This window comes from Microtus pennsylvanicus, chromosome 1, assembly GCF_037038515.1.
Source record: "Microtus pennsylvanicus isolate mMicPen1 chromosome 1, mMicPen1.hap1, whole genome shotgun sequence".
NCBI classification, from domain to species: Eukaryota; Metazoa; Chordata; class Mammalia; order Rodentia; family Cricetidae; genus Microtus; species Microtus pennsylvanicus.
This window is the reverse complement of record NC_134579.1, coordinates 164,631,885-164,658,611: the sequence shown is the minus strand read 5'-3', so window position 1 is coordinate 164,658,611 and position 26,727 is coordinate 164,631,885. Positions and strand designations below refer to the sequence as shown.

The 26,727-nt window shown below is 41.8% G+C and overlaps 1 pseudogene; it reads right to left on the bottom strand.

The window, feature by feature from the left end:
- Window positions 1–9,023: 9,023 nt before the first annotated feature.
- LOC142833275 (cofilin-1 pseudogene) lies at window positions 9,024–10,120 on the bottom strand (annotated as a pseudogene).
- Window positions 10,121–26,727: the final 16,607 nt, after the last annotated feature.

Genomic DNA, 26,727 nt, shown 5'->3' with positions numbered 1-26,727 from the left:
GGTTGTTTGGTTTTTGTGGCAGTCTTGCTTTGTAGCCTAGGATGACCTTGGATTTGAGATTCGTTTTCTCATTCTCCCCAGGGCTGGGATAATGAGTATGTGACACCATGTCCAATGTGCAGGACCATGTCCAAGTGTGTGAACCATGTCCAAGTGTGTGACACCATGTCCCAGTGTGTGACACCATGTCCAATGTGCAGGACCATGTTCAAGTGTGTGACACCATGTCCCAGTGTGTGACACCGTGTCCAAGTGTGTAACACAATGTCCAATGTGCAGGACCATGTCCCAGTGTGTGACACCATGTCCAATGTGCAGGACGATGTCCAAGTGTGTGACACCAAGTCCAATGTGCAGGACCATGTCCCAGTGTGTGACACCATGTCCAATGTGCAGGACCATGTCCAAGTGTGTGACACCATGTCCCAGTGTGTGACACCATGTCCAAGTGTGTGACACCAAGTCCCAGTGTGTGACACCATGTTCAAGTGTGTGACAGCATGTCCAAGTGTGTGACACCATGTCCAAGTGTGTGACACCATGTCCAAGAGTGTGACACCATGTCCCAGTGTGTGACACCATGTCCAAGTGTGTGACACCATGTCCAAGTGTGTGACACCATGTCCAAGTGTGTGACAGCATGTCCAAGTGTGTGACACCATGTCCAAGTGTGTGACACCATGTCCAAGTGTGTGACACCATGTCCAAGTGTGTGACACCATGTCCAAGTGTGTGACAGCATGTCCAAGTGTGTGACACCATGTAGTGTGTGACACCATGTAGTGCGTGACACCATGTCCAAGTGTGCGACACCATGTCCCAGTGTGTGACACCATGTCCCAGTGTGTGACACCATGTCCAAGTGTGTGACACCATGTCCAAGTGTGTGACACCATGTCCAAGTGTGTGACACCATGTCCCAGTGTGTGACACCATGTCTAAGTGTGTGACACCAAGTCCCAGTGTGTGACACCATGTTCAAGTGTGTGACAGCATGTCCAAGTGTGTGACACCATGTCCAAGTGTGTGACACCATGTCCAAGTGTGTGACACCATGTCCAAGTGTGTGACAGCATGTCCCAGTGTGTGACAGCATGTCCAAGTGTGTGACACCATGTCCCAGTGTGTGACACCAAGTCCCAGTGTGTGACACCATGTAGTGTGTGACAGAATGTCCCAGTGTGTGACACCATGTCCAAGTGTGTGACACCAAGTCCCAGTGTGTGACACCATGTTCAAGTGTGTGACAGCATGTCCAAGTGTGTGACACCATGTCCAAGTGTGTGACACCATGTCCAAGTGTGTGAAACCATGTCCAAGTGTGTGACACCATGTAGTATGTGACACCATGTAGTGTGTGACAGCATGTCCAAGTGTGTGACAGCATGTCCCAGTGTGTGACAGCATGTCCAAGTGTGTGACAGCATGTCCAAGTGTGTGACACCATGTCCAAGTGTGTGACACCATGTCCAAGGGTGTGACAGCATGTCCAAGTGTGTGACACCATGTCCAAGTGTGTGACAGCATGTCCACGTGTGTGACACCATGTCCCAATGTGTGACAGCATGTCCCAGTGTGTGACACCATGTCCAAGTGTGTGACACCATGTCCCAGTGTGTGACACCATGTCCAAGTGTGTGACACCATGTCCCAGTGTGTGACACCATGTCCAAGTGTGTGACAGCATGTCCAAGTGTGTGACACCATGTCCTAGTGTGTGACACCATGTCCAAGTGTGTGACACCATGTCCAAGTGTGTGACACCATGTCCAATGTGCAGGACCATGTCCAAGTGTGTGACACCATGTCCCAGTGTGTGACACCATGTATTGTGTGACACCATGTAGTGTGTGACAGCATGTCCAAGTGTGTGACACCATGTCCAAGTGTGTGACAGCATGTCCAAGTGTGTGACACCATGTCCCAGTGTGTGACACCATGTCCCAGTGTGTGACACCATGTCCAAGTGTGTGACACCATGTAGTGTGTGACACCATGTCCAAGTGTGTGACACCATGTAGTGTGTGACACCATGTAGTGTGTGACAGCATGTCCAAGTGTGTGACACCATGTCCAAGTGTGTGACACCATGTAGTGTGTGACAGCATGTCCAAGTGTGTGACAGCATGTCCAAGTGTGTGACACCATGTCCAAATGTGTGACACCATGTCCCAGTGTGTGACAGCATGTCCAATGTGCAGGACCATGTTCAAGTGTGTGACAGCATGTCCAAGTGTGTGACAGCATGTCCAAGTGTGTGACACCATGTCCAAGTGTGTGACACCATGTCCCAGTGTGTGACATCATGTCCAAGTGTGTGACACCATGTAGTGTGTGTGACACAATGTCCCAGTGTGTGACACCATGTCCAAGTATGTGACACGATGTCCAAGTGTGTGACACCATGTAGTGTGTGACACCATGTAGTGTGTGACACCATGTCCAAGTGTGTGACACCATGTCCCAGTGTGTGACATCATGTCCAAGTGTGTGACACCATGTCCAAGTGTGTGACACCATGTCCAAGTGTGTGACAGCATGTCCAAGTGTGTGACACCATGTCCAAGTGTGTGACACCATGTAGTCTGTGACACCATGTCCAAGTGTGTGACACCATGTCCCAGTGTGTGACACCATGTCCAAGTGTGTGACACCATGTCCCAGTGTGTGACACCATGTCCAAGTGTGTGACACCATGTCCAAGTGTGTGACAGCATGTCCAAGTGTGTGACACCATGTCCAAGTGTGTGACACCATGTCCCAGTGTGTGACACCATGTCCCAGTGTGTGACACCATGCTCAACCCTCACTGACTTTAGATTCTAAAAGTAAAGCAGCAACCAAGTAACAAAGCAGATGGTGTTATTTTATTGTGTATTTAGTTAAATAATTAGCTAGCTAGCTAGTTTGTTTGTTGTTAGTTTTGAGACGAGATTTTTTTTCCTCGCTTTGGTAGCTCAGGTTGGCCTAGAACTTGTCATCTAAACTTTCCTCAACTTGTAGCAATCCTCCTGCATCAGCCTCTTAAGTGCTGGGGTCACAGCCACCATGCTCAACTTTGAAAAAGAATTTAGAAAATGTGGTGGTCATAAGTCTTCTTTAACTAAAACACAAAAGCCTCTCAGAGGAAGCTTTTGACTTGTAGCAGGAAAAAGGAGAAGTTACCCATGCAGACCCTGAATCCAGGAGAAAAGAGTTGTGGTCAGAGTTGCAAAAGAGCTGAAGCCCAGGGGCTCAGCAGGGCTGCCGACCTGCAAGGTGGCTGTGGTGAGGCAACATTCTGATATAGTGAGAAGTGTTTTGTTTGTTTCAGCCTTCCTAATGCTGTGACCCTTTAATATAGTTCCTCATGCTGTGGTGACCCCCAACCAGAAAATTATTTCATTGCTACTTCATAACTGTAATTTTGTTGTGAATCGTAATGTAGATGTCTGATATGCCACCACTGTGGTCGTTTGACCCACAAAGGGGTTGCAACCTGCAGGTTGAAAATAGCTGAGCTAGGTAAAGACAGTGAGGGGAGAGGAATACGTAACAATATTATGGGGAGCCTGCAGATCATGGTAAAAGGGGACTTGAAAAATAAAATGAACAGATGTACTTAGACAGTCTTCTAAGACCAGGAAGGCCCAAGTTCCTTCCAGTTCTACTATGTGTGTTGGCGTCTGGCCATGATAAGCTTTGCCATTAACACCAAGATAGCCCAACATCCTTGAGTCGAGTCCCCTTCCCCTTCTGCTCCGGGAACACTTCATATCCTTGGCCATGCCGGCTGCAGACTACACCCAACCAGAAGAACGGGAGCGGACTTTCCTTCCGTTATAGGCATGTCAGTTCTTCAGTTCCTATCAGTTTCATGGGAACTTGTGGTACTTTCAGTAGCACGAGGGATCCCATGTTCGGGGGGGGGGGCCTTGAATATGGCATCCTAGTTCCCTCATCAATCCTTCATTTCTAAAATGAGCATTGTAGTTTATAGTTTAGAATTTTGCTGTGGTGAGCACATACTATGCATTGCAATGACCTGGAAGTAACCCACACCCTTTTACAAACAAAAGTGTATCAATTGCTCTTCTAAAGACCACTGTTATGACTAAGGCCTTTGGCTTATTTGTGCATACTAATACAGCTCTGTGACAACTGAAGAGAACTGACACACGAGGAACAATTGCCTACATAATTAAAACATTCTTCATTTTCAAATTGATGCACAACACTGTCCCTCTGGATAGTAACTTGTTGACATGCATTAATTTTAATTTGCAAAGGTGGGAATTTCAGATATACTTTTGAGAATACTATAGTTGTACCCATCTGAGGCATGATAGAGCCTATAAACTCAAGCAATGTCATTTCTGAGTTATAATTTTTAATTCTTATTCATCAAGGCAGAAATCGAAAGCCCAGTATTTATTTACTCCAAATGTCTCCGTGAATCACACACACACACACACACACACACACACACACACACACACACACACATTAGTTAAGCTAGGTTATCAAAGCTTACATCTGAATATAATACCTTTATGCGTAGTAAGGCTGGGGAAGCATATGAAGCCCACCCAGATGAGAACAAAGGCTATTTATTTAGAGCAAGGGAGACAGCCACCATCACTCGCACTTGGCAGAGGGTCAAAGGCAGGCATGAGAGTGGGAAGGCTCCATAGTTGGAAGGGGGGGGGGGGAGAAAGGCTCCAGGTGTGTTCAGATTGGAGGCTGCTGACAAGCAAAAGCTGCAGGCAAGCTAACAGAAGAAGGAGCTGAGTAGAGGCAGGGTATCCTCCGTGGTTGCTGTAGGGAGCATACTACTTGGCTCTTTTTGGTTAGCTATGAGTTGGAAGGAAATTGGTAAGGAATTGGAAAGCTGTTGGGCATTGACCAAGTCTGAACCTTTGTGCTGGCAGCCAGGGATGCTCGTTTGGCTGCTCCAGCTTTGGCTGCAGCCTGTCGGTTTGACTTCTATGCCATATGTGGTCTGGCCATTGTCCAGTCATCAATTTCTCGAGTCATTAATTAGAAAATAAAATAAGTTTGAAAATCAAGGAGGAACTAGATCAAAAACTAGGTGCAAAGCAGCTCCCATCTGTGGCGAGATAACATTTTGATATATTGAGAAGTGTCCTGTTTGTCTCTGCTAGCTCTTTTATATCCCATGCATCCTTTCATGCAAATCAGTCTTTGGCATCTATTGCACCAGGGGAAGGCTATTATAAAGGAGATCCACAGATCAACATGACTTGCCTATGATTTTCCAGTTTTAAGATGGGCTTGTGAAATTCAAAGCAACAGCAGTAGTTGGAAGGGGGAAAAAAAACCTATTTTCATTGAATTTGAAAAAACTGAATTTTGAGTATCAAGACTCAGGGCCAGGAAAGATTCAGATTGTAAAGTCTGTGTGAAGTTGGTATTTGCAAAAATGATAAAGCAAGGGGAGTTTTCCCAATCCAAAAAGAGATCACAGCTCCGTGAGTTTGAGAAAAAGTAGTAGTCGATGAAGAGAGATGCTCAGACATTGGAGAGACTGTTGCTATAGAGCCCCACCCAGGTCCCAGTGCCTGGGTGAGGGGGGCGGAACACATAACATGCTTGCCAGATCCGAGGACTCTGGAGGTAGAAGAAAAAGAGCAGGAGGGGCTCAATCCCTTCCTTCGAAGATGAATCCGAACAGAAGGCAGCAGTAGAGAACACACCTGCCCAGCATGCACAGCAAGCACAGGCGGCCACACATGGAGCCTGGCCAGAAGAAGGCCCTCTCTGTCCACCATAACCTACAGCTTCAAGTATGACTGAGAACGGGACAGCTGTGGCTCTGAGATGGTATAAAATGGCTGCAACACTGTGTCCAAAGTACTTACACAGAGACTCCGAGGATTCTTCTGGCTCAGTGTATGCCCGGGAAAGGGTGTCATGGCTAAGGAGCAAATGCCATCCACTCTGCAAATCCCAAGTACGGGCCAGCCTGATGAGGAAAGGATAAAGAATGGGACCCAGGGAGCCCAGGCCAGGGAGATTGTCTGAGACTTCATTTTTACCTCCTCAAGTCAAGGTTATGAAATAGATATTGAGTTCAACTATAAAAAAATAAAGTTCACTTTTAGCAAATACTTGTGGATTTCATGTTAATATGGTAATATAGTATAATATAATATTAATTTCACATTAATAAATTACACGTTTATCTACTCTGACTCAAATTTGCTTTTAGCAGTTTAAAACACAGAGTCTTCCATCTACTTAAGTAAATTTGGAGCATTATTTGCCTAATTGTTTTCTATATAAATAGAAATGAAAATAGCTTGTGGCTCCAAAGAAATAAAATCACAAGACTAATTGAAACACAAGATATTGTTAATTAATCAAAATTTAATTGCGATTTTTGTGTATCTGTTACGCAGCCTCAATCAGTGGGTCTAAGAAAAGCCTATTTATTTCTCACCATATAATATTTTGGCTATCTCAAATGACCAATCAGATGTGAGTGAGCATGCCTTTAAATTCCAGGCAGAGGCAGGTGGATCTCTTTGAGTTCAAGGCCAGCTTGATCTCCATAGGTCCTTTCTCAAAACAGCAAAAATTAAAGTTTGGGGTTGGAGAAATGCCTCGGTGGTTAAGAGAGCATATTTCTCTTCCAAAGGGACCACGCTCAGTTCCCAGCACCCGCATCTAGCAGCCTGTAACTCCAGCTCCAGGGCAACCCAGCCCATGTGCCCATACCACACATGCACACATACACATACTTAAAAATAAGAAAACCAAGTCTTTTTAAAAAGAAATATTATATTAAGACCAATTTAAACCCACAACATTGTTAATTAATCAAAAGTTTAAAATTCTGGTAAATCGAAATTTCACCATATTATCTCAGTTATCTTTAAGTTCTGTTTCCTTTCCTGATAGCATTTATTGATGAAATAAAAACTCTTCCCTCTCTTTCTCTCCCTCCCTCACTGTTTGATTTTGAGATAGACTTTTGCTATGTACTGCAGTGATATTTCATTTGTATTTTAATAAATAAAGCTTGCCTGGAGTTCAGAGAGTAAAATTGTCGCACTGATCAGCCTTACAGACCAGACAGTGGTGATACATGCCTTTAATCCTAGTAGCCACACTGGTTTGCCATAGAAACCAGGCAGTAGTGGTGCATGCCTTTAATCCCAGCCCTAGAGAGGATTATAAAACGGGAGGAGACAGCTCTCAGTCACAGTCTCATTTTGAGATTCTTGGAGGCAGCATTGCCATTTTGAACTGAGGTCAAGGTAAGAGCCAGTAGCTGGCTGTTTTGCTTTCTGGCCTTTAGGTTGAACTCCAATTTCTGTCTCTAAGTTTTTATTAATCATACTACAATGTAACCCCCACTAAACCTGTTACTGTGTAGCCTAATCTATCCTTGAACTCTGGGGACTTCTCCAGCCTCAGTCTCCTGAGTGCTGAGACTTCAGCCATGAGCCAATAAAGAGAAGTTTTAAAAATGCTTCTCTTTATTTGATTTGTAGAATTATAACTGTGAGCTTATAATGATATAGTTTCCCTTGGATATGTTACTAGAGTTCCAACAATCCTATGCTTAGCTATATATTGGTTATCAAGTATCAAAACAACCCTTTTGTGAGCTAAGTGTCTTGGAAGGGGTCTTTCTTTGGCCCACCAGCTCCCAAATAATGACATGAAGATTTTTTATAAAGTATAAAAGCTTGATCTTAGCTTAGACTCATTCCCAACTAGTTCTTAAAACTTAAATTAACACATTTATATTAATTTTTATTCTGTCACATGGCTCATTACCTCTCCTCCATAATGTACATCTGACTTCCTCTGTGTTTCGCTGGCAAATCCCATGAGACTCAAATTCTTCCCAGAGTTCTTATCTCTGCCCAGAAGTCCTGCCTATCCTTTCCTGCCTAGCTATTGGCTGTTCAGCTCTTTATTAAGCCAATCAGAAGGTGCCTTAGGCAAATGAGGTAAAACAGAGACACATCTTTACACAGAGTGGTCAAATGTCCCACAACAGCATCTTGTACATCTTATGTCATTTTCTTCTTCCTGCCATCCTTGAGAGTTGATGTCCTTACTACACCATAGGAAAGTAAGGCTGAGCACAAACTGCCACCAGGAAAAAGGGGGTCTGAATACAAATTCCATCCTGCTGACTCCCCAAGAGATGAAGCAGGGTTTGACCCTACCACACTGCTGCTCTTCTAGGCTCAGCCATTTTAACACTTTTTGGGGTGTAAATCAAGCTCATGGATGTGTTAAATAATTATAATTTCATCTTTATTCTAATTTTTACATGGTTGTTATGGAAACAAAATCATCTGTAACAAAATACTTAACACTTCAAAAGTAACATACTACATTTTAATATTTTGCAATCAAACATGGTATTCAGAAAACAATTACAGAGGAGAAAGAATTGCTTTGACCTACGTCCTTTGAGAAACATTACCGGTAACAAGAAACACTTTCCTATCACAGAAAATTTGTCTCCTATGTGCTGCTGGGCTATATGTGGTCTCTTTATTGCATCCTAGGGGGAAGGAGTTGAGCAGAAAAGACTGAAGTTGAAGGATGAGACTACATTATACATATCAGTAGAAAAAAATCCATCAAAAACTAAGTAGATAAAGATTCAATAGTGAGTCTTGGGATAGCAATTGTATGGTTTTGTTGTTATTATTGTCTAAGTACATTAAATCAATTAAATCCATATACCAGATGATATAAGGAACAACTCTTATATCAACGGGCTTTTTTTGGGGGAGGGGGGTAAGACAGGATTTATCTGTATAGCTTTGGAGTCTGTCCTGGAACTTGCTCTGCAGACCAGGCTAGCCTCCAACACACAGAGATCCACCTGCCTCTGCCTCCTACGTGCCTGAGTGCTGGGATTAAAGGTATGCACTTACACTGCCTGGCCACAACATTTTTTTTAAAAGATAGGGTCTCACTATTAGGTCTGGCTGGCCTGGAATTCACAGAGATCTTACCTGCCCAGCCTTCTCACAAGCCCAAGAAGACTAATTTCTTTTTTTTTCCTTGTTAATTAGCCTTTTTATTGGTTTTTTGTTTTTTTTTTTTTTTAAATTGAAGGTCCCTTACTGGTCCTGCTTTCATGAGTGGCTGAGAACAAGGGGAAGGGGAGGGCAACCAGCTGGCAAGGGAGGGTCATTTCCACATTTCATTTACACACAGAACTAAACAGACAAGCACAGAGTCACTATTGTGGTTAGAAGTTGGCAGCATGGGATGGGGGAATAAGGAGTAGGGTGTCGTTAAAAAAAAAGGTCAGGCTCCCCCCAAACTGGGTGCCTGGGAAGGGACTTGGTCTGCTTCAACCCAAGAGGAATCAGAAGATCAAAAGCAGTTTGGGAAGGCCAGAACCGTCAGGGTGGAGGGAGAAGGACGGTCCAGGGGGTAGGGGGGACATTTGGCAACTGGGGTGAAGGGATTACCCTCCCCCTGCTGGGATCCCCCCAGCCCCTCAGGTCTGGCAGGAAAGGGGCAGCCTGCAACACCCATGAGCAGGTCTGGGGCTGCTAGATGCTCCAGGCAGGGGGCTGGAGGTGGCTCACAAAGGCTTGCCCTCCAGGGAGATGACGGCACTGCCACCTAGTTTCTCTGCCAGGGTGCAGCGGTCCTTGACCTCCTCGTAGCAGTTTGCTTGTAATTCATGCTTGATTCCTGTCAGCTTCTTCTTGATGGCATCCTTGGAGCTGGCGTAGATCGTTTTGCTCTTAAGGGGTGCACTCTCAGGGACCCAGAAGATGAACACCAGGTCCTCCTTCTTGCTCTCCTTGGTCTCATAGGTGGCATCGTAGAGAGCGTAGCGGCAGTCCTTGTCTGGCAGCATCTTGACAAAGGTGGTGTAGGGATCGTCCACAGTCTGCCCCACATCTCCTACCAGGATCTCCTTGCCCTCCTCCAGGATGATGTTCTTCTTGTCCTCACTCAGGCAGAAAAGCACCGCCTTCTTACGTTTCTTCACTTCTTCTGGCGTCGAAGACTTGCGCACTTTCATGTCATTGAACACCTTGATGACACCATCAGAGACAGCCACACCAGAGGCCATGTTTCCAGAAGCGAAAGGGAGACAGGGAGAGCTACAGCAGAACTAAGCTGCCGCAGCTGCTACCGGGATCCGACTGCAAGAAGACTAATTTCTAATGTTTTATAGCACTATAGAATAACTATTGTTGGCAACAATTATTTATTTGAACGTTTCAAATACCTAACAGAGAGAATTTTGATTGTTCCCAATTTAAAGAAATGAGAAATGTGAAATGATAAATGTATGGGTTAAAAGATATGTCATTCATCATGATCTGCCCATAAAACACTGTATTGAAATATCAGGCTGAACTCCATAAATATGTGTCAATTAAAATATAACACTTTATACTGAGTATGGTGGAACAAGGCTTAAAACTCAGTAGTCCAAAGTCAGAGGCAGGCAGAGACCAACCTGGTCTACACAGCAAGTTCCAAGCTAGCCAAGGTTACACGCACAGTGAAAATCTTTCTCTCTATCTCTATCTCTGTCTCTATCTATATATATCTATGCACATATATAATCCTTAAATTTAAAATAATATATAATTTAATATGTATAAAATTTAAAGATTATTTGAATCATTTGGCTTCTAGAATCGGAGGTAAAGCTCTGAGATTCCAACTAGACCGGACTCAATGAGAAATCCCCCTAATATCATGACAGTGTTATCCCTGTAGGCACTTCGTAGCAAGTCATTCCACTAACAAAGTAAATGTAGGTCTGTGGAATAATTCTTCAAAGTCAGGCAAAGGTTAAATTATGCAAATATTATTTTTTATTTATTTATTTATTTATTTATTAAGGATTTCTGCCTCCTCCCCGCAACCGCCTCCCATTTCCCTCCCCCTCCCCCGATCAAGTCACCCTCCCTAATCTGCTCGAAGAGCAATCAGGGTTCCCTGGCCTGTGGGAAGCCCAAGGACCGCCCACCTCTATCCAGGTCTCCTAAGGTGAGCATCCAAACTGCCTAGGCTCCCCCAAAGCCAGTATGTGCAGTAGGATCAAAAACCCTCTGCGATTGTTCTTGAGTTCTCAGTATTCCTCATTGTCATCTATGTTCAGCCAGTCCGGATTTATCCCATGCTTTTTCAGACCCAGGCCAGCTGGCCTTGGTGAGTTCCCGATAGAACATCCCCATTGTCTCAGTGTGTGGGTGCACCCCTCGCGGTCCTGAGTTCCTTGCTTGTGCTCCGTCTCCTTCTGCTCCTGATTTGGACCTTGAGATTTCTGTCCCGTGCTCCTCTGTCTCTGTCTCCTTTCATCGCCTGATGAAGGTTAATATTCATGAGGATGCCTATGTGTTTGTCTTTGGGTTCACCTTCTTACTTAGCTTCTCTAGGAACATGCATTATAAGCCCAATGTCCTTTATTTATGGCTAGAAACCAAATATGAGTGAGTACATCCCATGTTCCTCTTTTTGGGTCTGGCTTACCTCACTCAGGATAGTGTTTTCTATTTCCATCCATTTGTATGCAAAATTCAAGAAGTCCTTGTTTTTTACTGCTGAGTAATACTCTAATATGTATATATTCCATACTTTCTTCATCCATTCTTCCGTTGAAGGGCATCTAGGTTGTTTCCAGGTTCTGGCTATTACAAACAATGCTGCCATGAACATAGTTGAGCATATACTTTTGTTGTATGATAGGGCCTCTCTTGGGTATATTCCCAAGAGTGGTATTGCTGGATCCAGGGGTAGGTTGATTCCGAATTTCCTGAGAAACCGAAACACTGCTTTCCAGAGTGGTTGCACAAGTTTGCATTCCCACCAGCAATGGATGAGTGTACCCCTTTCTCCACAACCTCTCCAGCAAAGGCTATCATTGGTGTTTTTTATTTTAGCCATTCTGACAGGTGTAAGATGGTATCTTAAAGTTGTCTTGATTTGCATTTCCCTGATCGCTAGGGAAGTTGAGCATGACCTTAAGTGTCTTTTGGCCATTTGAAGTTCTTCTGTTGAGAATTCTCTGTTCAGCTCAGTGCCCCATTTTATAATTGGATTGATTAGCCTTTTACGGTCTAGTTTCTTGATTTCTTTATATATTTTGGAGATCAGACCTTTGTCAGTTGCGGGGTTGGTGAAAATCTTCTCCCAGTAAGTGGGTTGCCTTTTTGTCTTAGTGACAGTGTCCTTTGCTTTACAGAAGCTTCTCAGCCTCAGGAGGTCCCATTTATTCAATGATGCCCTTAGTGTCTGTGCTGCTGGGGTTATACACAGGAAGTGGTCTCCTGTGCCCATGTGTTGTAGAGTACTTCCCACTTCCTCTTCTATCAGGTTCAGTGTGTTCGGACTGATATTGAGGTCTTTAATCCATTTGGACTTGAGTTTTGTGCATGGTGATAGATATGGATCTATTTTCATTCTTTTACAGATTGACATCCAGTTTTGCCAGCACAATTTGTTGAAAATGCTGTCTTTTTTCCATTGTATACTTTTAGCTCCTTTATCGAAAATCAGGTGCTCATAGGTTTGTGGGTTAAAGTCAGGGTCTTCTATTCGATTCCATTGGTCGACTTCTCTGTTTTTATGCCAATACCAGGCTGTTTTCAATACTGTAGCTCTATAATAGAGTTTGAAGTCAGGGATGGTAATGCCTCCAGACAATCCTTTATTGTATAAGATTGTTCTGGCTATCCTGGGTTTTTTGTTCCTCCATATAAAGTTGATTATTGTCTTCTCCAGATCTGTGAAGAATTTTGATGGGATTTTGATGGGGATTGCATTGAATCTATAGATTGCTTTTGGTAGAATTGCCATTTTTACTATGTTGATCCTCCCAATCCAAGAGCAAGGGAGGTCCTTCCATTTTCTGGTGTCTTCTTCAATTTCTTTCTTCAAAGACTTATAGTTCTTGTCGAATAGGTCTTTCACTTCCTTGGTCAGGGTTACCCCTAGATATTTTATGCTATTTGTGGCTATCGTGAAAGGTGATGCTTCTCTGATTTCCCTCTCTGTTTCCTTATCCTTAGTGTAAAGGAAGGCAACTGATTTTTTGGAGTTGATCTTGTATCCTGACACATTACTAAAGGTGTTTATCAGCTGTAGGAGTTCTTTGGTAGAATTTTTGGGGTCACTTATGTATACTATCATATCATCTGCAAATAATGAAAGCTTAACTTCTTCCTTTCCAATACAAATCCCCTTGATCCCTTTATGTTGTCTTATTGCTATTGCTAGAACTTCAAGCACTATATTGAAGAGGTATGGAGAGAGTGGACATCCTTGTCGTGTTCCTGATTTTAGTGGGATGGCTTTGAGTTTTTCTCCGTTCAATTTAATGTTAGCTGTTGGCTTGCTGTAAATAGCTTTTATTATATTTAGGTAGGATCCTTGTATCCCTATTCTCTCCAAGACCTTTATCATGAAGGGGTGTTGAACTTTGTCGAATGCTTTTTCAGCATCTAATGAAATGATCATATGATTTTTTTGTTTCAGTTTATTTATATGGTGGATTACATTGATAGATTTTCGTATGTTGAACCAGCCCTGCATCTCTGGGATGAAGCCTACTTGATCATAATGGATAATTTTTCTAATGTGTTCTTGGATTCGGTTTGCCAGTATTTTGTTGAGGATTTTTGCGTCGATGTTCATGAGTGAGATTGGCCTGTAATTCTCCTTCCTGGTTGAGTCTTTGTGTGGTTTTGGTATCAAAGTAACTGTAGCTTCATAGAAGGAGTTTGGTAATGACCCTTCTGTTTCTATATTGTGGAATACATTAAGGAGTATAGGTATTAACTCTTCTTGGAAGTTCTGGTAGAATTCCGCATTGAAACCATCTGGTCCTGGGCTTTTTTTGGTAGGGAGGTTTTTGATAACCTCTTCTAATTCTTCGCGACTAACAGGTCTGTTTAGATTGTTCACCTGGTCCTGGTTTAACTTTGGTATATGGTATTTATCTAAAAAAAGTGTCCATTTCTTTTATATTTTCCAGTTTTGTGTTATACAGGCTTTTGTAGTAAGATCTAATGATTCTCTGAATTTCCTCTGTGTCTGTGGTTATGTCCCCCTTTTCATTTCTGATCTTATTTATTTGTGTGTTCTCTCTCTGTCGTTTAATTAGTTTGGATAGGGGTTTGTCGATCTTGTTGACTTTCTCCAAGAACCAGCTTTTTGTTTCATTGATTCTTTGGACTGTTTTCTGTGTTTCTATTTTGTTGATTTCGGCCCTCAGTTTTATTATTTCCAATCTTCTACTTCTCCTGGGCGCGTCTGCTTCTTTTTTTTCTAGAGCTTTCAGGTGTGTTGTTAAGTCCCCAATGTATGCATTTTCCGTTTTCTTTAAGTGGGCACTTAGTGCTATGAACTTTCCTCTTAGCACTGCTTTCATTGTGTCCCATAGGTTTGAGTATGTTGTCTCTTTATTTTCATTAAATTCAAGGAAGACTTTAATTTCTTTCTTAATTTCTTCCTTGACCCAGGTGTGGTTCAGTAGTTGACAGTTCAGTTTCCATGAGTTTGTCGGCTTTCTGTGGGTAGCATTGTTGTTGCCTTCTAACTTTAATCCATGGTGATCAGATAGGACACAGGTGGACACTGATATTTTTTTGTATCTGTGGAGGTTTCCTTTGTTTCCAAGTATGTGGTCAATTTTTGAGAAGGTTCCATTAGCTGCAGAGAAGAAGGTATATTCTTTCCTATTTGGGTGGAATGTTCTATAGATGTCTGTTAAGTCCATTTGCTTCATTACCTCCAATAATTCTCTTACTTCTCTATTAGGTTTCTGTCTGATTGACCTGTCCCTTGTAGAGAGAGGTGTGTTGAAGTCTCCTACTACTAGTGTATGTGGTTTGATGTCTGCTTTGAGTTCTAGTAATATTTCTTTTACATAAGTAGGTGCTTTTATATTGGGGGCGTAGATATTCAGAATTGAGACGTCATCCTGATGAATTGTTCCTGTTATGAGTATAAAGTGACCATCTCGGTCTCTTCTGATTGATTTTAGTTTGAAGTCAGTTTTGTTAGAAATTAATATGGCCACACCTGCTTTTTTCTTAGGACCATTTGCTTGAAACACCTTTTCCCAACCCTTTACTCTGAGTAGGTGCCTGTCTTTGTGGTTGAGATGTGTTTCTTGCAAACAGCAGAATGTTGGATCCTGTTTTCGTATCCAATCTTTTAGCCTGTGCCTTTTTATAGGTGAATTGAGCCCATTAATATTAAGTGATATTAATGACCAGTGGTTGTTTACTCCGGTTATTCTTATTGCTTTTGGTTGTAGAGATTGTGTGTCTCCCTTCTTTGAGATGTGCTGGTGAAGGGTCACTAGATGCCTGGGTTATTGTAGGCAGTGTTGGCAGTGTTGGATTCCTTGGGTTGTGATTTTCCTTCTATTACTTTCTGTAGGGCTGGATTTGTGGCTACGTATTGTTTAAATTTATTCTTATCCTGGAATGTCTTGATTTCTCCATTTATAGTGAACGAAAGCTTGGCTAGGTATAGTAGTCTGGGCTTGCATCCATGGTCTCTTAGCTTCTGCAGAACATCTATCCAGGACCTTCTGGCTTTCATAGTTTCCATAGAGAAGTCAGGTGTAAGTCTGATCGGTTTACCTTTATAAGTTACTTGCCCTTTTTCCTTTGCAGCTCTTAATATTCTTTCTTTAACCTGTATATTTTGTGTTTTGATTATTATATGGCGAGGAGATGTTTTTCTTTGATCCAGTCTGTTTGGTGTTCTGTATGCTTCTTGAATATTTAAATGAATATCTTTCTTTAAGTTGGGAAAGTTTTTTTCCATAATTTTGTTGAATATATTTTCTGGGCCTTTGAGCTGTGACTCTTCTCCTTCATCTATACCTATTATTCTTAAGTTTGGTTTTTTTATTGTGTCCCATATTTCCTGAATGTTTTGTGTTGAGAATTTGTTGGTTTTGCTGTTTTCTTTGATCTGTTCGTTTATTTTCTCTATGGTGTCTTCAGCATCTGAGATTCTTTCTTCTATCTCTTGTATTCTATTGATTATGCTTGTTTCTGTAGACTCTGCTCGTTGACCTAGATTTTCCATATCCGGCTGGTCCTCAGTTTGTATTTTCTTCCTTGCCTTCATTTCAGTTTTCAATTCTTGAACTGTTTCCATTACCTGTTTGATCGTTTTATCTTGGTTTCCCAGGGTATCATGTACATATTTACTCATTTCTTCAAACTTTTTGTTATACTTCTCATCCATTTCTATAAGGGCATTTTTTACATGTTGTTTAAGGGACTCTATTGCGTTCATAAAGTCAATTTTTTCCACTTCTTCTGTGTTAGATTGTTCAAATACTTCTGTTGTAAGATCCTTGGGTTCTGGTGTTTTCATGTTGTTTTTCAGATTATTGGGTGAGTTCTTGCCTTGGCGTCTGCCCATCTCCTCCTATTAATCCTATCTAATAGGTCTTTTAAAAACCGGATCAGGTTTCCCTGCTGGCCCAGGGCTCTGCTTACAAAATGCCCTCGCTCTGTTTCCTGGTTTCTGCCGCAGGCCAAGAACCCTCTCACCCCTCCGAAGTGTCTTCCGGACAGGACCAGGCTCCCCGTTTGCCAGTGACCTGGCCAAACAAAGGCCTACCTCTTTGATTTGATTGTAGTAGGGCGATCTGCTCTCCTTATTGCCCGCTTGACTCTGCTGCTTGCGTCTGCTGCCGCGCTGGTCTCTTCCTGGATGCGGTGTCGCTCCGCTGCGGCGCTGCGTCTGGCCGCCACCGCCGCGGCTGCCGCGTCTGGCCGCCGCCGCTCCGCCTCTGTGCGTCTGGCCGCCGCCGCTCCGCCTCTAAATTATGCAAATATTAGATATTGCAAATCAAAACCTTACTGACCTAGAAATTCATACTAATAGATGTATTTGCAACTTCTAAATGCAAACTTTAAAAGGCAAATTTGGTAACCCATATGCTAAGCACCAATTAATTAGGATGCTTAAGGAAGGAAACGCTCTTGTTAGCTTAAGTTCCTAACTAGCTATGATTAAGCCTTTAAAAAGACCCATAGACCCTTGTGTTTCAATTCTTGCCCCTGAAATTCCTAATTGCATATTTGAACTGTGAGAAGTTGTGCAATGCTTTGGGGGTGATTGATGCTGTTATGTGGGACTGTAAAGTGAGGCAGATGCGGGCTGGGCTGAGTGTGCCCAGGTCCCAGGGTATGTGTTCATGAGTGCATTTTGTTAACCACACTTCTGGTGTGAGCTTATCTTCAGTCTTTCACTGTGTAAACAGTAGATAAAATGGTGGGTTTATCTCATTTAAACGAGCATTTTATAGACATTCATTGAGATGTATAGACTTCAGGTCTAGTTAATTTTGGATGTGGATTTTTATTTGAAAGTTTTTATAATAAAGTTTTAATTAAACGAAACAAAACAAAGTCAGGCATGGTGGTACACATCTTTAAATCCAGCTTGGGAGGTGGAGGCAGGCAGATTTTTATGAGTTTGAGGCCAACTTGGTCTACATAGTAAGTTCCAGGACAGCCAAGACTATGTAGAGACCTTTCTCAAAAATAAAATGAAACAAAATAAATTTTAAAAGTAAAAAAGCAAGCATTCTGCTTGGTGTCTACTAAACACAAGAACATTAGTAGGCACTATGAACATAAAAATAATACAAAAATTTTTTATAATATTTTAAAATTTATTCTTTAGCTGGACTGGGAAGGAACAAGCATAGGATCAAACTAGTTCCTCTGAATGTGGTTGACAGTTATATGGCTGGGGCAGACTGAGAGGCCAATGGGCAGTGGCACTGGGATTTATCTTTGCTGCATGTACTGGCTTTTTTAGGATCCTATTTTCTTTAAATGTATACCTTCTCAGCCTAGATGTAGTAGAGAGGGCCTTGGACCTTACACAAGCAAAGTGCCTTACCCTTTCATAGGATTGAAGGGGAGTGGGTTGGGAAGCTGTGTGTGGAGGGAATGGGAGGATCGGGAAGGGAGTGGGAATTTGGATTGGTATTTTTTTTAAAAAATCAAATAAAAAAGAAAAAAATTTTACACATACATAGAACATATCTTGAACATGTCCACCACTCACTTTCCCCTCCAACACACCCCAGGACTTCCCATTAAATCTCCCTCCCAACATCATGTCCGTTATTTATTTATTTATTTGATTTGTATCCTTCTAAGTCCAATTAGTGTTGCCCATATGCATGTGGGTATAGGTTCATGCACTGGACTTGGGCAACCTACAGTGGCCACACTTGAAAGAAAAGTGATTCTTCTCTTGGCAGCCATCAACTGCCAATAGCTTCTCCAGAAGGTGTGGGCCTTGGGTGCTTCTCCCACTCCATGCTGTCACATGTAACCAGCCTGATAAAGCGTGCTGCAGATTTTCAAAAGCAGAAGGCAGATTCTGAGCCACAGTGAGAGGTGGTGACCAGATGAGCTGAACCTGGAAGCAAAATGAGTAGGGCTTTGCTGAATGAGGGAGGAAAAGGAGTCTTTTCAACAGAAGGAGCTGATGTAGAAAAGTGACAAAATCTGAGCGTGCACACTGAGTCAAGGGAAGCTAAATAACTCAGTGCGCCTACGGTGATTATATCCAAGGCAGACTGTGGGTAAGATAAGACCAGATTGTAAGTGACCTCACTCTAATAGGTTGTGGACTTGTTGGTCCAAAGACTTCTTGAAGCCAGTGAATATTAAATACAGTAGTGAGGAAGAGGATGTGACTCAGTGGTAGAGCACTTGCCCAGTATCCAGGGAGCCCTGGTTTGATGCCAAGCACCACAAAAGTAAATTAACAAAACAAAATAAAATATAATAGTAGTAAGATCACATATACAGACTAGTAAAATAAGCCAAGCTACAAGGAAAAGGCAGAAGGAGAGCTCGGAAATAAGAAGCTACATAAATGGGCTTGCAGCAGTAGAGAGGGCCACAGATGAGATAAGGAGGTAGTGCCCAACTCCCTGCCGGCACTTATCTTATTAAGAGAATCTATAGGAATTTTTATAACATGGAAACAATGATGAAATGAATATTTTAGATAATAGACTCCATTGCTCTGTTGCATAATAACTATCTCATTTTGCAAAGGCAACAATGATTATTGCATCTCTATTGGCTCATTGAATAAATGAAACAGTAGAACCCTTGAACACCCCTCTCCTCCTAGAGGAATGGCCACATACATAGGTTGCCTGACTTTACAGAGACCCAAAAAGGCAGCCCCATCCTGACTCACTCCATCTCTTCTAGTCTCCCTCAAGTCACCTCGCCTACCTCCCATCTTCGGAGCAAAAGATACAACCACAGCCTAAGTCCAGACACCCAGGTCCATTGGGAAAATATAAGCAATGTAAAAAGACAAGAGGATATGCCCCCCCCACCTGAATAAAAACTAATCCCATAGTAATGGTCCCCTAGAAAAAAATATAGATGAAATTCAACAAGACATGAGAGTCAATAGAACAATTATGCAAATGTCCAAAAAGTTCAAAAAAATTAGGGAAAACATGAACAAACACCTTAATGAACTGACTGAAACACCAAAACCACACAAACAAATAGCTAAATGATATAAGGGAAACAATGATATGAAATATGGAATATAGGTGTCAACAACAAGAGGAACTGCACAAAACCAACTTCTGGGGTCTACACAACACACTGTTGAAAGATATATGGGTCATTGAAAGACAGGAAGGAGAAAATAATTGCTACAATTTGAATGATAAGAAAATCCAACATATCGAAGTCTACAGGACACAGTGAAGGCTGTCCTAAGAGGAAAGCTTGTAGTATAAAAAGAGCGAATGATCTCTGCAGCTGGAGAGATGGTTCAGCAGCTAAGATCACTTAATGATCTTTCGAAGACCCAGACTCAGTTGCCAATACCCACATGTCAGCTCACAGCCATCTGAAACTCCTGTTCTAGTAGATCCAATGTTCTTCTGGCCTCTGAGGGCTGCTGCACACATACACACACACACAAATAGTTTTGAAATTTTGAGAAATTTCAAAATAATAACTCAATAATGCATCTTAAGACTTTAGAAAAACAAGATCAATCCAAAGCTAAAAGTAGTACATGAAAAATAATAATGAAAGCCAGAGCAGAAATTAACGAAATACAAACAAACAAATGATACAATTGGGAAAAAATGAAATGACCTGCCTTCCTTGATATGATAAGTAACATTGACAAGTCCCTTAGCCAAATTAACCAAAAGAGAGAATGCATAAATCAACAAAATTAGAGATAAAAAGAAAAAGTGATAGATACCAATAAAATTCAAAAAACTGTAAGATGTAGCTTTAAAGTCTATATTCCACTAAACTGAAAAATCTAAAAAAAATCCAATGGATTTCTAAATGCACATGACCTGTCAAAATTAAAGATGAAATAAATAATTTTTCCAAAAAAACTATGGTCAACAATTTGATTGAAGCAGTAAAAATAATAAAAATAAATCTCCCAACTGAAAATCTTCCCATGACAAGACACAGCCTCACTGTAGAATCCTCAAAGAAGAGCTGATAGCAGTACCACTCAAATTGTTCCACAAAAGAGAAAAGGAAGGAACGCTCCCAGAGTTTTTAATGAAGACATTATTAGCCTAGTACCCAAACCAGACAAAAACAGAACAAAGGAAAAATTACAGTACTTCCTGATGAATAAAGGGGCAAAAATTCTGAACAAGTTGCTTGAAAACCAAACTCAAGATTGCATCAAAAGGATCATTCACCGTGATCAAGTTGACTTCATTCCAGGCATGCAGGGAATGGTTCAACATATGTAAATCAATAAACACAGCTCACCACATAATTGAAAATCTCTTGGTCATTTCAACAGAGGAAGAAAAGACTTTGAGCAAACTCTAACATCCCTTCATGAGAAAAAAGTCGCAGAGAGGCTGGGGATGGTGAGAGCACAGTCCAGCATAACAAAGGCTATAGAACCCAAACGTGCAGCCCACATTATACTAAGTGGAGAAGAACTAAAACACCCCACTAAGATCAGGGACAAGACAAGAGTGTCCCCTTTCCTACTCTTATTCAATACAATGCTTGAAGTCTGTGCTAGAGCAATTAGTCAATGGAGGAAAGAAAGGATATCAAGTAAGGATATCAAATAAAGGATCAAAGTATCAAAGAAATCAACATAGCCCTTTGAAAATAAAACAATCTTATACATAATAATCCTAAAGACTCCACCAAGAAGACCTCTTAGGAGCTGATAAACACTCTCCCAAAAGTGGCAGGATACAAAATCAAAGCCCAAAAATCAGCATTCTTTTTATATACCAATGACAAACCCACTGAAAAAGAAATCAGTGAAATAATCTCATTAAAAAAAAACCAGTAATAAATCTAAGCAAGGTAATGAAAATCCTCTTTGAAAACAACAAGACTCTGAAGAAAAAAATTCAGGAAGACACTAGAAGGGGAAAGAATTTCCCATGCTCATGGATAAGAAAAATTAGTATTTTGAAAATGGTCATACTACCAAAATGATCTTCATATTCAATGCTATCTCAATCAAGATTTCAGTGACATTCTTCACAGAATAGGAAAAAATCTTTAAAATGTATATGGATGCACAAAAGCCTAGAGATTGCCAAACCAATCTTCACCAAAAACAATACCTGATTTCAAGCTATACTGTAGAGCCACAAAAACAGCATGGTTCTAGCGTAAGAACAGGCACATAGATTAATGAACTAGAAGAGAGGACCCAAATATAAGTCCATACAACTATAGCTATCTGAATTTTGACAAAGAAGATTATGATATACATAAAGAAAAGGCAGCCTCTTCAACGAACAATGTTGAGGAAACCAGTACATCAACCAGCACATAGAAGACTGAAACTAGACCCTTACCTGTCATCCCGAACAAAACTCAACTCCAGTTGGATCAAAGACCTCAATAAAAGGGACGCCTTGAAACTGTAGGAGGAAAAAGTATTGAGTACCCTTTACCATACAGTCCTGGCTTTGAATTTTCTGTGTTTGTTTAGTTTTGTTTTTTGAGACAGGGTTTCTCTATGTAGCCCTGGCTGCTCTGTAATTCGCTCTGTAGACCAGGCTGACCTCGAACTCATAGAGATCCACCTGCCTCTGACTCCTGAGTGCTGGGATTAAAGGTGTGTGCCACCACCCCACCTGGCTCCGAGAATTTTCTGAATAACTCTGATATCTGGGAGTGATGTGATACCATCGGAAGCTGGGTGGAAAGGCCCTCTACCCCGCTGTGGGCCACGGAAGAAGTCGCTGCAAGAGGGAGCAGGTGATGGAGAGATGGAAACGATGGGGAGCAGAGCAGTGCATGAACTGTGGAGAGAGCCAGAACCGGGGATGTGACAACAGGGACAGGTGTGAGCGGGGGCTGAAAATACAAGGAACTCAAAAAACTAAACTCCAAGGAAACAAGCAAACCAATTTGAAAAACAGGTGATGGAACTCAACAAAATAAGAAGAAACTCAAAGAGTTAGGAAATACTTTTAAAATTTTAAAAGCATCCTTGGGTGCCAAGGAAATGCAGATTAAAACTATTCTAAGATCCCATCTCATTCTAGTCAGAATGGCCATCATCAAAAATACAAATGACAGCCAGGTGGTGGTGGTGCCCACCATTAGTCCCAACAGTTGGGAGGCAGAAGCAGACAGATTTCTATGAGTTGATGCCAGCCTCGTCTACATAGTGAGGTCCAGGACAGCTAAGGCTACACAAAGAAACCCTGGCTTGGAAAACTAAAATACCACAAGATCAGTCTCTAGGCCACATACCAATATTATTTTCCTCTAACAGCTCTTGAGCCAGGTCCCCACAGTTCAAATTACCTTCTGCATTGTCTTACATGCTCCTACAAGGATAGCCCATTAAGGCTTGCATAAAATGTCCAGTTGCTTTTCTAGTCCAAAGTCTCAAAGTGTTCCATATTCCATCAAAAAAAGCATGGTAAGGCCTATCACAGCAACATTCCAGTCCCCGGTACCAAATTCTGCCTTAAGTTAGGATTTCTATTGCTGTGAAGAGACACCATGAGCACAGCTACTCTTATAAAGAAAAACATTTACCTGGGGCTGGCTTACAGTTCAAGTGTTTAGTCCATTATCATCATGGTGGGAAACATAGTACCATGTAGGCAGATATGGTGCTGGAGAAGAAGTCAGGAGTTCTACATCTATTTTGGGAGGTAGCAGGAAGAGAGAGAGACACTGAAGAAAGAGTGGCTTGGAGGTTTCAGCAGCTCAAGCCAGTCTTTCTTCAGTGTCTCTCTGTGGATCAGGAAGTAGCTCTCAACTATGTCTCCAGCATCATGACTGCCATGCCTGCCACCATCTTCCCAGCCATGATGACAGCAAACTAAACCTGTGAAACTGTAAGCAAGCCCCAATTAAATGCTTTCCTTTGTAAGAGATGCAGTGGTCTTGGAGTCTCTTCACAGCAATAGAACACAGACTAAGATATTAACTTCTAAATATCTTTGTTTAAAATCTATAGAGAAGGTTACTCTCAATTTGTCAGACAAGGCTCTGTTTGTACTGAATAGAAGCAAATGCAAAGATCTGTTGTTACACAAGATGCTACTAACCAAGAATGGTTGACTGCTCACCCCTAAACAAGGCATTTACAACATCTCCTCTAAACATTCCAGAAGAGGTGGCTCAAAGAATTGCAGAACTAGCCGATAGGAAGAAGGGCTGAAGTGCTATTATATAATCATGACTTAGCCATGCATGCTGATCATGGCATACAGCAGCTGCACATGCAAGTAGGGCCTACCCAACAGTCAGCTAAGAATGAGGAAGGAACTCATTCTTACCTCTTACCCTCTTAAGAGGGCCTTACCTCTTAATTGGTGAACTACTGGCAACTAACAGATTGTGGGAGAAGGGAGGCATAGTATCTGGTTGTGTCCCCAGAAGTTACCCCACCAGGCCCTAATTGATAGTTTCAAACCCATGGCCATAGAGATGGCCTTGGTTAAACGCCATAGGAAATAAAAATAAAACAAAAAGAGGCATAAATAAAGAAAAAGATCTGTAGGAAAGAAGTGGTGGAGGGAGATTTGAGGGATGGGAAGGAGAGCATTCTAATTAATTTAAATGTATATTTAAATAGAATTTAAATATACATTTAATATATTCTAACTCTAATATATAATTGTCAATGAACAAAAATGAATTAAAAGAGAGAGGTGTGGTTTCCACTTTTTGTTGTTATTGTAATTTTTATTTTATTTATTATGGAGGTGGGTGTTGCAAGCATGTCCGTGTTGCACATGTGGCAGGTTAGAAGGTTGTTTGGGAAGTCGTTTCTCTGCTTCCACCATGTGGGTCCTGGGGCTTGAATTCAAGCTGTCAGGCTTTGTGGCAAACATCTTTACCTACTGAGCTATCTTACCAGTCCAGTTTCCAATTTTGATTGATCTACCTTAGACCTTCCGAAGCAGTCTGTCTGGAAATGAAGATAAGTAATTCATGTTTTTAGAGTTGTTCTGATCATAAGCTAGTGTGAGAAATCACTGTCATTGACGGTGTGAAGAGGAAATGGCACATAGTAAGATGAGATCAGTAAGCAGTATGTCTTCTCTGCTCTACCTCTGAGACACGTCCTGTTCCTTACTAATTCTACCTTACCCATCGGCTTAACCACATTTATTAATTGCTAAAACTAAGTAATATCCATCTACCTGGGCTTCCTTATTCCACCCATGCACCTATACAATATATTTTATATGTGTGTGTATACTTATATATGTACATATACATATGTGTGTGTGTACCCAAAGTAGATAAAACAATTCTTTCAAATACAAAACAGATTGTATAGCTCCTGCTTAAAATATTTCCCAAACAATACTGTGGTAGTTTTTAAATAAGTACATAAGTTCACACTCTCCTCTTGAAAAGCGGAATATGATCCCTTCTCCTTGACAGTGGGCTGTGCTTAGAGACGAGCATATAAGAAATAAAATGTGGCAAAGCATCAATGGGTGGCGTCTGTGGTTAGGATATGAGACATGCTGTGATTTCCTTGTTCTCTTTTCTTACTTACTTAGAGGAAGTCAGCTGCTGTGTCCTGACAGTACTCAAGGAAGTCTCTAGAAAGATTCATGTGGCAAGAAATGACACCTACAGCCAATAGCCTGCAAGAAACTGAATTTTCCACCAATAAATACATAAGGCACCTTAGGAGTGCATCTCCCTGCCTCAATCAGATGACAACAGCCATAGCCAATGGCTTCATGTCAGTGGCCTGAGAGACCCAAAGGTGATCCCACCCCACTGTAATAGTCCAAATTTCTGATCCACAGAGAAAAATAGGTAAGGTGATAAATACTGATTTTAAACTTCCACCCTGGGGTAGAGGTTGAACAGCAGTAACCAATAATTAATACATTTCACATATAGTCCAAACTCCTCACTATGGCTTGCAGGACCTTGTATACTCAGAATTCTGCCTATATTACCAACTTGACCACTCACAATGCAGATGAGAGTGTTTACCCTCTAACAACTACACTACCGACCTCTTTCTTCATTGGAAATAGCTAAGGTTATCCAATTGCATGAACCCAAGGTAGCAGCATTATTTCCTCACTTCCCTCCACTATCTATGGTCATATGACAAATTGCGATCAGTAGGTCGTGAGCAGAGTGATGTGTGAGAATGTCTAGTTTGAAGGTTTTTTTAAAAGATTTATTTTTATTTTGTGTGCATTGTTGTTTTTGCCTGCCTGCTCGTCTGTGTGAGGGTGCCAGATCCCTTGGCACTGGAGTCACAATCGTGAGCTTACGTGTTGTTGGTGCTGGTGATTGAACCCAGGTCCTCTGGAAAGAGCAGCCAGTGCTCTTAACTGCTGAGCCATGTCTCCAGCCTCTGGTTTGAGTTTTTAAGTAGAACTAATCTACCTTCTACTTCATTTCCCTCACTTGTGTTGACTGAAGCATCAGTGCAGACGGTAAGGGAATGGAAGCACTAGTGCCCCATGTCAACACAGCATTGAAATCACACGGTGAGAGCGGCAAAGCGCCAAGGCAGCCACAAGCTCGGTCTGTCCATTTGAGCCCTTTCATTGTCGCGAGGAAAATACAAGGCTTTCTCACGTACGTAAGTCACTGCATTTGGGGGCTTTTCACTGCAATCTTCACTTTAACTTATACCTTGAAACTGCTCACCATATCCTAGCCCAAGGTCTTTTTCCCTTCTGCTACTCGGAAACCTACGTATCAGCTCGTCTGTTTAGGATGCGTCCCCCCAAGGTCTTTGTAAGGCTGACACCTTACAGCTAGATTCCACTATTTCAGTAACCTTGGTTTTCTACCCTAAAAGTGGGAGCACGATTCTTCAAGGCTGCCGTCTGTACCCGGAATGTGCTCAGCTAGCTACCACTTGCCACTCCGTATGATCAAGAACCATGGATGCTGTTTCCTGCTGACCTCCAGGGACAAGAAAGGACATCACCATAGCAGATGCTGCATAAGTTTCTGTTGTGTGAAAAAATCCAAATGATTCATACTTAGTTAATAGTTAAGAACGTTGTGAACACAGAACTGCAGTCACTTGCCTATAATACGACCTCCTTTATCTAAGAAATTAGGTAACAATAATGATTTAAGTAAGGGTTAACAGAAGGGTGTCACCAAGTCTCCCTTACCTCCATCATCGAGTGTTTTGATTTAAAGAGAGGAAAATTCCAAAGAGACAATGAACAAGTCTCCATTTTTTTTTGTAAAG